Below are 10,865 nucleotides of genomic sequence, written 5' to 3'. Positions count from 1 at the left end.
TATCCTGCGTTCGATTTCTAGGATTTATAATCTTATATATATGTACATAAATATGTAAGTATTATATGAAATGTACGAAATGTACTTGGATATTGGCATATACAGCCATGGACTCATAAATCACTTTGCCATCAAATAAAAAACAATTATTTATTCTTTAAGTTTTTCATTTACGGATTTAAAGAGTCATGCCTCTTATTTTAAAAATTATTCACTTTCACATTACTAAAACATTTATTATTATCACATATATTAAAAAAGACGAGAACATCAATAACCTATATGACAGCTGGGACACTTAAAAAATTTAAAAAAGTAAATAAAAAAGTGTAATAAGATTCCTCATTTCGTAAGTATTTTTTACATCTTCCCTGCATGCGGTCCACCAGTTTTTGACATCGTTCCTTTAAAATTGAATACCAAGCGTAATCAATTCCAGCCTATAAATCATCAAATTTTTTAAATTTTTGTTCGCTATTTCGGTCTTGATATCAATCCATAAATTTTCTATTGGTTTCTAAATTTTTCATTGTCGAACTAATACTTAACTACTTTTGCTTTAGAATTAGTAGAATTTACAAGAAGCATGGAATTAACTGTAGAAGACAGTTTGTAGAAATCCCATGAAAAACTTTAAGATATCCATATACATACATACATATACATATATGTATGTAATCGACAATCTGATATGTGACCCACACAGTATATATTACTTTATACCATATGTACTTAATGCACACATACTTACATATGTTTTGTGTACACGAAGACTGTTTCCACCATCACACAAATAGAGATTTCATATCTTTATTATATCTGTTTATATATACGTTGCATATATTATAAACGTGTATATAGTATAAATAAGTATGCAATGCATTCACATAAACATACCTGCGTATAAATATGTAAGTATATAAATACATATGTATGTATCTCTTAGAACTTAAGCGCACAGTATTCATATAATGTTTTTAAGTCGAACGATTTACATATATGTATATGTTTGTATACAAAAATAAAAGTAATACATACATACATATATACAGTGCAGTGTTATTCACTCCTTACCTCGTTGTTCATCGACCGTTGCTATTTACGCTTTCATGCAAAAGGTGCTGCCCTGTGAAACTTATGTACATACATATATATGTTTAAAAGAATTTAAATAGAGAAAACTGCAGATACATTTGTGCTACAAAAGTAGATATGCTATGTATGTATACATATGTATGTATTTAATTTTATGCATGAGTGGCAGCTGTCAATGCACGCACAACGTCGACCGTCGAATAGGCATTTTGTATGGGAAAACCATTGCAGGGAAGTTTCGTTTTTGCTAATATTGATTTTTTCGTAATAATATACATATGTACATACTTATGTATGTATAAATATGGGTATATGTACACATGTCTACATACATACATACATGTACATTCATATATACTATATGCGAAATCATCAAAATTTCGTGGTTGTTGATAATATTGCTTGTCAAAAAGTCTTGCGGCGTTTTTATTGAATTTTCAATAGTTCATAAAATTGTTTTTCAATCACTCATGCCCAGCGCTTGACCGATACTACGGCTGCTACTGTGTCGGTCTCTTTCGACCAATTCCGCGATTTTATCGCAATTTCGACGACAGGCCTTCTGGAGCGCGGCGCATCTTCGACCACCTCTACACCAGAACGAAAACGTTGAAACCATCGTTGTGCGGTGGAAATGGAAACTGTATCGGGTCCATAAACTACACAAATTTTATTGGCGGTTTGAGATGCATTTTTGCCTCAACGCCAACTAGCGAAAATACCGCAAGACTTTTTTGACAACCTAGTATTATTTTGAGCGTAGTGGTTTCATGACTTATCTGTATAAGTATGTATGTATTATAAGTATATGTTTTGTATTGTTGCTAAATGCATGCATAAGTRATCAAATAAGTATAGTATGTATGTATATGTACATACACACATATATGAATTTGCACATAGACATGAATATTATGTTTAGGTTGGATGGTTTTCGAGGCTTGTTTATGACGATCAAAAAATTGTCTTCCAAGCATACTAGTATGTAAATTGAAAAGTCTCCGGTCTGCCATAATAAAACACATTTTTTTTTTGGTAAAAATTCGTGTTTTCTTATTCAGCTTAGTTCCTTTCAAGAGTGATACACTGATTATAGCGACTCTTCAACTTTCCGATACAATTTCTATAGTATAATTTATAATTTACTTCAATATACATACATAGATACATAAGTATGTATATACATAAGCGTCAGTTTCGGCGTTCACCTCTTTATGCGACGAAAATGTTTTCCCTGTGAGCATTCTTTTGAGATCCGTGAATAGAAAATTGTCGCTGGAAGCCAGATCTAGAGAATACGCAAGATGCGGAAGCCCAAATTAGGGAATTTTACTATCGTTTTCACTGACTTGTTATACGGTGCATTGCCTTGGTGAAACAACAACTTCTTTTTCTTCAAATGCAGTCATTTTTCGACAATTTCATTCTTTAAACGGTCCACCAACGCTATGTTATAGTCGTTGTTGGTGGTCCTTCCTTTTTCATGGTAGTCATAAAAATTATTCCACGCGCATCCCAAAATACAGACGCCAGCCGACTGTTACGATTTGGAACGGGTTCATATACCACACATATACATAAGTATGTATACATATGTATGTATATGATATCCATATATATGTATGTACATACAATATGCCAAAAAATGGATTTTTTGACATTAACGGGTGGATATAACCCCTTAAGTTCTTGTACTTAAAACATTTCGCCGTGTCATCAAAAAATATTCATGTTTAAAATCAAAGCCTAGAAAATAAATGAGGAAAATACGAAAAGAAATTAGAAATAGTACATACCTAAATACATACAGAGCTACGTACGTCAAGAAAACATACTTTTGACTTACATTTGTAGGTAGATATGTATGAAGATACATACATACATATATTCTACGTATTGTATCTATTTACGCACTTAAACCGATAAAAAGTGAAAATTGCCTGAAGAGATCACACATACATACATGTGTACATACATAGATATGCACGTGTAACTATGTACGTGTAACGTGTCTGTGCAAATCTGTCGATTTTCGATGCACTCAATACAAGAAATATACGTACATATATACATACATACATAAGTACATATAAGTATGTATATATTTACATTCATATATACATATGTACATATATTATTTGTACATACAAACATACATGCATTTAAACATACAAAACTTAGCGATGTAGAAGAGTGGATCGCACCACGTGGTTTCGTGTCCATACCATTATTTGTAATTTTGTATATATACATACATATATTTATATTAGTATATACATACATACATACATATACATATATGTACAGCTAAGTCGTTGCCAAGAGAGATATGATACTGTATAAGTACATTGTATATAAAGCCTTTAGTGTATTTCAGAATTTCCAAATAAGCATTAGATTGATTGGCGTTTCCCTCATGCTTCCATTCGGTATATGATACAAAAATATATATGTGCATACATATATGTATATAATATATAGTATATATATACAATAGGTAGAATAAGTAAGTTAAGTAAACTGAAATATAAAATAGCGAAGTGAATAAAATTTTAAGATTTATATTTTTTTAACTACAATTTTAAGTATTTTTAAAGGGCTACATGGGATTACGCCTTTCAGAAAATGTTTTTTTGTTCTTATTAAATTCTACAACACCTCTAGAATATTGTCCTAAATTTTCAAGTGTATCCGAGTAATAGAGTCGGGGATACAGCCTTGAGTACTTGTCCCCTTGTGTCCCACTCTTATTGTCACTCAAATCTTTTAATTCATTTTTCTCTAAAGGTTTTGTAAGTCGGTTGGCAAGATCTCTCGAGAACTACTCAACCGATCTTCATGAAATTTTTACACATGACTTTGAGATACAATTCCTAAAGACCTGGATAAACGATTTTTTTCCTATTTGAAATGTCGCGAAATTTTCACTGAAATTTAAATTTTTTGTAAAAATGTATGCCAAAAATCCAATTTTCAGTTTTTTGCCTTCGCTCAAGTTCTAAGTTAGATTATTAACTAAAACGTGTATTTTTTCATTTTAGGTGATCGTGTAAGGAGTTATCCTGACAACGCGGGCGCATATTTTTTTCGAGGAGTCATCTGAAATGGCGCCGTAATGGCCATTTTTTTACGAAAATATCAGAATTTCTTTGTTAATAGTGTATGTGTATGGCTGTTTCACAATTTTGTTTTCAAAAAATCGTTCGCATGGGCTTCTTGATAACACGATACATACAGACGCAATCATAATCATCATGTACATACGTATGCATGTATGTATGTAGTTATGTATTCGTTTATGGATCCGGGTTTCGAGCTAAGTCACTCTACTACACTACACGTAAGCAATTGCTTGCTGCTAAGATTGCGATTTTTTATATGCATATGCGAGATACTTATACTCAAGTGTGTAACATAAATATGTATGTACATATTTATATGCATACATACACACTCTATATATAGTACTTTTGTATCTATCACACTTGTACTCGTTTTTATGAAGACGATCGTCAAATACTAAGCATTTCATTCACTACTTTTACTCCAGACATGAAATGAATATACTTATGTATGTACAATACACACTTAGGTACATACTTATAAATAACAAATTCATGGGTACGTGTGTTTGCATGTATTTATACTGTACATTTACTCAAATCAGGTAAGTTCTACTCATAAATAAACAAATGTTTCTAAGATAAGAAAGTATTTATTCTGTTCCTTTTATTCTACTTGTTTACTATCGCGCAGTTAACGTTTGAGATAAGTTACTATACACGTAAACACTCTCATACACAAAAATTGCTATACATATGTATGTATGTACATCCGTACAGTTTCATATCAAATATTTATATTTACACTTAAATATGAGTTGTATGTGTTCCAATTAACACTACGATACTCTAGAGCTGATATCTACATATGTACATATGTATGTATGTATATGTTAGTATTTGGATACCTAATCCCCGTCATTTCGGGCAGGAAGCAGGTCGCAATTTCTATCGGAAACAAAAATTCAAAGAGATTCATATTTTTTAATAATTTATCTTCTAGTTAAACTATGAAAATTCCAAAAGAAAAAGTGTAAAATTTTTAAAAAATTAAAAAAAGTGGTTTTTGACCAAAAAAAATTTACTTTATGTTGTTTAAAAATATGTTCAAACTTAAGTTTTTACTTTAGTTTGTTTTTTTAGTTTAAATAGAAGATAATTTTATGCCACGTTTAGTTTTGTTTTTCTATCCTGCCCGCCAATTAAGAATAATCGTAAAAATGAAAAACCGAGAAATCGCTCTTCAAAGTTTCCACTTTTTGCCTAAGCGCTCATATACATATCTGCTAGACGCTCGGTCACTATTTCCCTTCTAGCTTCGATAATATTTCGAATTCCCACCTATAACTTTGGGGACATATTCTTAGATAATTTTTAAAGAGATTTAATCAAAAAATCGATTGTTTGAAGCTTAATAAAGATTTCATATTCGAACTTATTGAACTTATCTTATAAAAAATGAATTGGCAATTTGTCAAACGAAAAGTGACAAATATTAAAATAAAATTGAGAAAAATAAAAGTTGGAATAACTTATTGACAAAATACAAAGAAATAGATAAAAGTGCTAAATTAGAAACAAATTTAAGGCTTGCAATTTCATCATGGAATGATGTACCATCCAGCAACTAGTCGAAATTATTAAAATTTACTACCGAAATTAGGAGTCAGTGACCTCAAAATTTTCAACTATTTCCTGTGGACCTACATACGGGAAGTCTTTGGTCTATGCCAACAAGCCAGCGACGATTGATGAACTTCTTACGAATGTCGAAAGTGAAATTGCAGCAGTATCAGCCGATTTATGCTTGAAAACGTCGAAATTACAACAAGCCGCCAGTCGTTCTTATTTTTCGCCGTTTGGCATCAATTGAAGATTCCAAGTGTATTCAGGTCCTTCAACACCTGGTCTTTCCAATGAAGTGGCGGTCTTCCTCTTCCTTTGCTTTTCCCGGCGTCTACTGCGTCGAATACTTTCAGAGCTGGAGTGTTTTTAACCGTTCGGATGACATGACCTAGCTAGCGCAGCCGCGGTCTTTGAAGTTGCTGAAGTATGTGAATGTCGTCGTATATCTTGTACAGCTCATAGTTCCATAGACGGCGATATTCGGCGTTGGCAATGCGCAAACCATAAATCTTCCGCAAAACCTTTCTCTCGAAAAATCGTATAGCCGACTCATCGGTTGTTGTCATCGTCCATGTCGCTGCATCACATACATACATACATATGTATGTAGGAGAACGTGAATAATGAGTGACTTATAGCCTTTAATAATCGACCGATATAGGACCTCTTGGCAAGAGTTATTCTGCTTTGGATTTCCAAGCAGGCACTGATATTGGTGTTAATGCTGGTTCCAAGATAGTTGAGTATAAATGCATACACACATATATATATATACTGCATAATTTGGATTTTTGGAGTCAGCAGCAAAGAACTGAAAGTGACTCCTCTCTTGCTGCAAAAGGCGAAGTGCCTACTTACTAACATACATATGTACATATGGACGTCTATGGTCACAAGTGGGCTCTCAAATTATGTATGTACATACATTTGTATAAATAAACACAAATATACGTATGTCTAAAATAAGATACATGTTATGTATGTTTGTGCGTACGTTCGAAATTTTATTTACACGCGCAAGTAAAACCTACTGTGCCAACATGGAAACCAATATTTTTGTATAAATAATGAATAAAGAAAAAAAAATTCAAATCGCAAACAAAACGAGCACAGCGAAACAAAATAAAGGAACAAATATAATAATAAAAAAAAAATGTCAAAAAACGTGCCGTAGAAATTGCGCAGTGGGAAAATTTGGGTAAGTTTACGTTTATTCTTTAATGGAAATAGACCCTGCAGGAAATTTTGCAAGTACATACTGTTATATAAAGTAAATAACTATATGTGACGAAAAGGGAGCTAACGTGCGAAAACTAGTTTTGTGTTAAGCAGCTGTTAAAAATCTCATCTTCCATCCGAATCATCTAAAAAGTGAAAATTGATTTTTTGACACCTAAGCCCCCTTTCCGTAGACCAGGTCACATATAGCTAAGAGCAGAAAAGGAAATTTATTGAAACTTATAGCATTGAAATTTGTTGTTGTAGCTATAGAAAACCTCCCTGTCGTAATTTGGATTGTTATTAGACTTTACTTGGTCCAGATAGAAATCCGGCTCCGTCCCGGTTACGTAGACCTGACTGTGGTGGGGACGGAGTATTTGTTCCCTCTCTTACATTCGAGAAGAGAGGATTATATTTCACAGTTACATACATAAGTATTATTATGTGTACATCTACATGCTTTTATATCTATATTTTTAAAATGTTTTTATTATTATATTATATTGTATAATATATTGTTATATTTTTGCAAACTTAAGTAACCAATAATTGCAATTAATTTCAGTTCGCGATTCTCTCCGCTGGGTATAGGTACTTATGTACATACATACATATGTACATATGTAGAGCACGTAAGTACATTTTATGTATGCTATAAATTATTATATACATGTATGTACGTACATATATGTATGTATTTATAGCTTATACATATACCTACACACACACATGTGTTTAAGTAATTTTGAAATGAAAGACGGAAAAAGTTGTTTTGATTGCATGGAATCGTCTTTCAGCCCCTACGCAATAAATTGCCGAACAGTCTGCGGCGATAGCGATAAAATTATAATTTTTACAAACTTACATACATACATATGCATACACTTGTGCCATTGATAGTGGTACGAATCAACGAATGCTTTCAGTTAACGAAATTTTGTTTATGCTCAAAATATGTAAGCTTTAAATTTTGTGTACGCTGTTTTGATATTATATAATTCTATGCGCTGCACAATTCTAGTAGTGATTTCGGTTCCAAGGTCTTCTATGATCTCCATCCTTATCCTGATGTTGAGGATGGACATCATAGAAGACCTTGGAACCGAAATCGATAATACGTTCTTCTTGCTGATTCTACCTGGAATATGTTTTCCTTGCTATTCCACAGCCTGGTTTTCTACTCAATGACCTACTGTTTTGAACTTTTTTCAAAAAATCACCGACGGCAGTCTTCCTCACTCCAACTCTTTTAGTGGTCTTCCGTATGCTAAGATTTCTTTTTCGCAAAGTTAAAATCTTTCCACAGTAGTCAATTCTGTAAGGCTGACATGTTTGAGCTTTTTATGTATTTTTTTTTCACTTTCTAAGCTGTATGTCCTAAAAAACAGATCAATAATTATCGAAACAGCACATAGTATGTACATATTTCTTCAATTTATAAAAAAAAACATCCTTTTTCAATCAAATCTTAAACCTACATGATGCATTGTCGCCATAACTGCTACCTGGCTCCTCGGATTTCAATTTCCGCCTCTGTTATTAAAAAAAATATGTATATATGTAAGTATATTTGCATGTACATACATAATATATAGACGTTATGTATTGTATGTATTATGTTTTGAAAACCAAAATGTCTTTGGTACTGACTTTTCGTGTTTTTATATTCCGGGTTCCCAGAAAAATGTACTAAGACATAGCAAAAATCGAAGAATTCGAATTGAGGCTCAAAAACCTCACAAAACGACTGTTAACTTAAATACTAATGAATAGCACAGCACCTGTGAAAGGTATTATAGTTTATATACAGTGAAAGTTAACAATTTTTCTCGGTTTTTTATGTACAATTTTAATAAAAATGTACTTATAATCTAACATGGGAATTTTTCATAAATCGGCGGAAAATGTTTAGAGCAAAAAAGTTGCTCGAATAAGAATCAAGAAAGATGTAAAATTTTTTGGTTCAGCGGTTTCAGAAAAAATAAATTATTTTTATATGTATGTACATATGTATATTCAAAGAGAGTCTTGCTACTCATAAGAAATTATCAATTGCTTCTAGAAAAATTCACTAGCTATTTATAGCGAGTTGATAAAACCTTATCCATAATTATCTAGTATTTCTTAGGAAAACAAATAACAATTGATGATTCATAATGTTGCATATCTAGCCAGTCAGCGTCCTACATATGTACATACATACCTGTATTTGTATGTACATAATAAATATATAATATTAGTGTAAGCATGAGTGGGGCATTCGTGTGCAATATTTATGTGCTTACATACATACATACATATACTATGCATACAAATGTGTGTATATTTATTTTAAATATTTGCGTGTTATTCGCCGAATACAGGGTGAAGCAAAATGTACGTTTTCAATTTGGAGCCGTTAGATGTAAAGCATCAAAACAGACGAGAGTAAAATCTGCACGATTAAAACCGATTTTTAAAAGTGAGAGGAGGACATTCCGTGGAATATACTGTTCACTAACAATGAGGCTGTGACAATTGAAGACAGTATAACCTTATCTTCAGCGAGAAAGAAACACCTACGCCCCTGCCAGCCTAGAAGTAAAATCGACAGCTACGCAAGTATACTCGGATGCAGAGGTCCACTCACCTACTTATCTTAAACCCTTTGTCTACGAAAAACGGAATAAACAGAGATAATTTGTCGTGAGCTACAATCCAGTCCAATTGTTAACATATTAAACCCCTTGAACATTTTTTTCTTTTTCAAATAGGTACATACAATTACATAAATACATACGCACATATGTGCGTAGATATTTCCATGATTTTGCTTATTTTGAAGCTTGGTTGATTGCTGATCGTTAAATATCAAAACGATTGCCGCCTCACCCTGTTTAAAATAAAATTTTTATGTGTACACACAAGGTGTTTTTCACAACATTGCCGGTCCGTAAAGTTAGCCAAACAAGTTTTCGTCACTCATGACGCGCTCAATGAACCAAATCCAAAGAGAGACAGGCTGTTGCTGTTGCGTCCGTACATTTACTTACATACATGCATATGTCCATATAAGTAAACACACTTAAATTAATATGAAAAAAATTTAGGGCAACTAACCAACCCAAAATTTTAAATTATTGTTCAGTATCGCTCAAATGGATCTCAATCAATATGATTCACTATCAATTTTTAAGAGGTTACATGAGTTTTACGGGTTTCAAAAAATCAATTTTATTACTTCTTAGTCTCAACAACACCTCTATACATAGTATCGTCCTAAATGTTCAAGTTGATCCGAGTAAGCTAAGCTAAGTGCACAGATCTCAAAGAATTCTTAAAGACTTGGACGGAAAATTTTTTTTCAATTATTTGAAAAAAAAAACAAAATTTTCGCGAAATTTTCACTGAAATATATGTACATATGTAATAAATATGAACAAAAAAAATTCTGAAAAAGCCTTTTTTATACGAAACCCATGTAATCCCTTAAGGGCGAAAGTGTTCATAGAGACCAAAAGAGAACGGACTTTTGGTGAATCTCTGAAGTCGGAATTTGCATAAAAGGTCTTGACTGCAAATTTTATCTGAAAACATAAAACAAATAATTTTTTCACTATCGAGGGCTTATTATCCTTCAAACAATAACCATGTACATGAAGCTTCAAAAAAATTTGTTTGTTTTTGCAAACATCTCAGAGTACTTTCGCCTTAAAAAAGTTCACAAAATACATAAATATACATTTTGTGCTGTCTCATTGTATATTGAGCGGTTCCGTGATATGTTTTCCGTTCGAATAATATGTGACCTGGTCTACGAAAATTGAGCTAACGTGAGAAAACTAGTTTTCTGGGAAACAGCTGTAAAAAAAAAAGCATCTC

This window comes from Bactrocera latifrons, unplaced genomic scaffold (genome assembly GCF_001853355.1).
Source record: "Bactrocera latifrons isolate USDA-ARS-PBARC rearing strain unplaced genomic scaffold, ASM185335v1 scaffold_247, whole genome shotgun sequence".
Lineage (NCBI taxonomy): Eukaryota > Metazoa > Arthropoda > Insecta > Diptera > Tephritidae > Bactrocera > Bactrocera latifrons.
The sequence above is the reverse complement of the archived record's forward strand: the minus strand, read 5'-3'. Positions refer to the sequence as shown.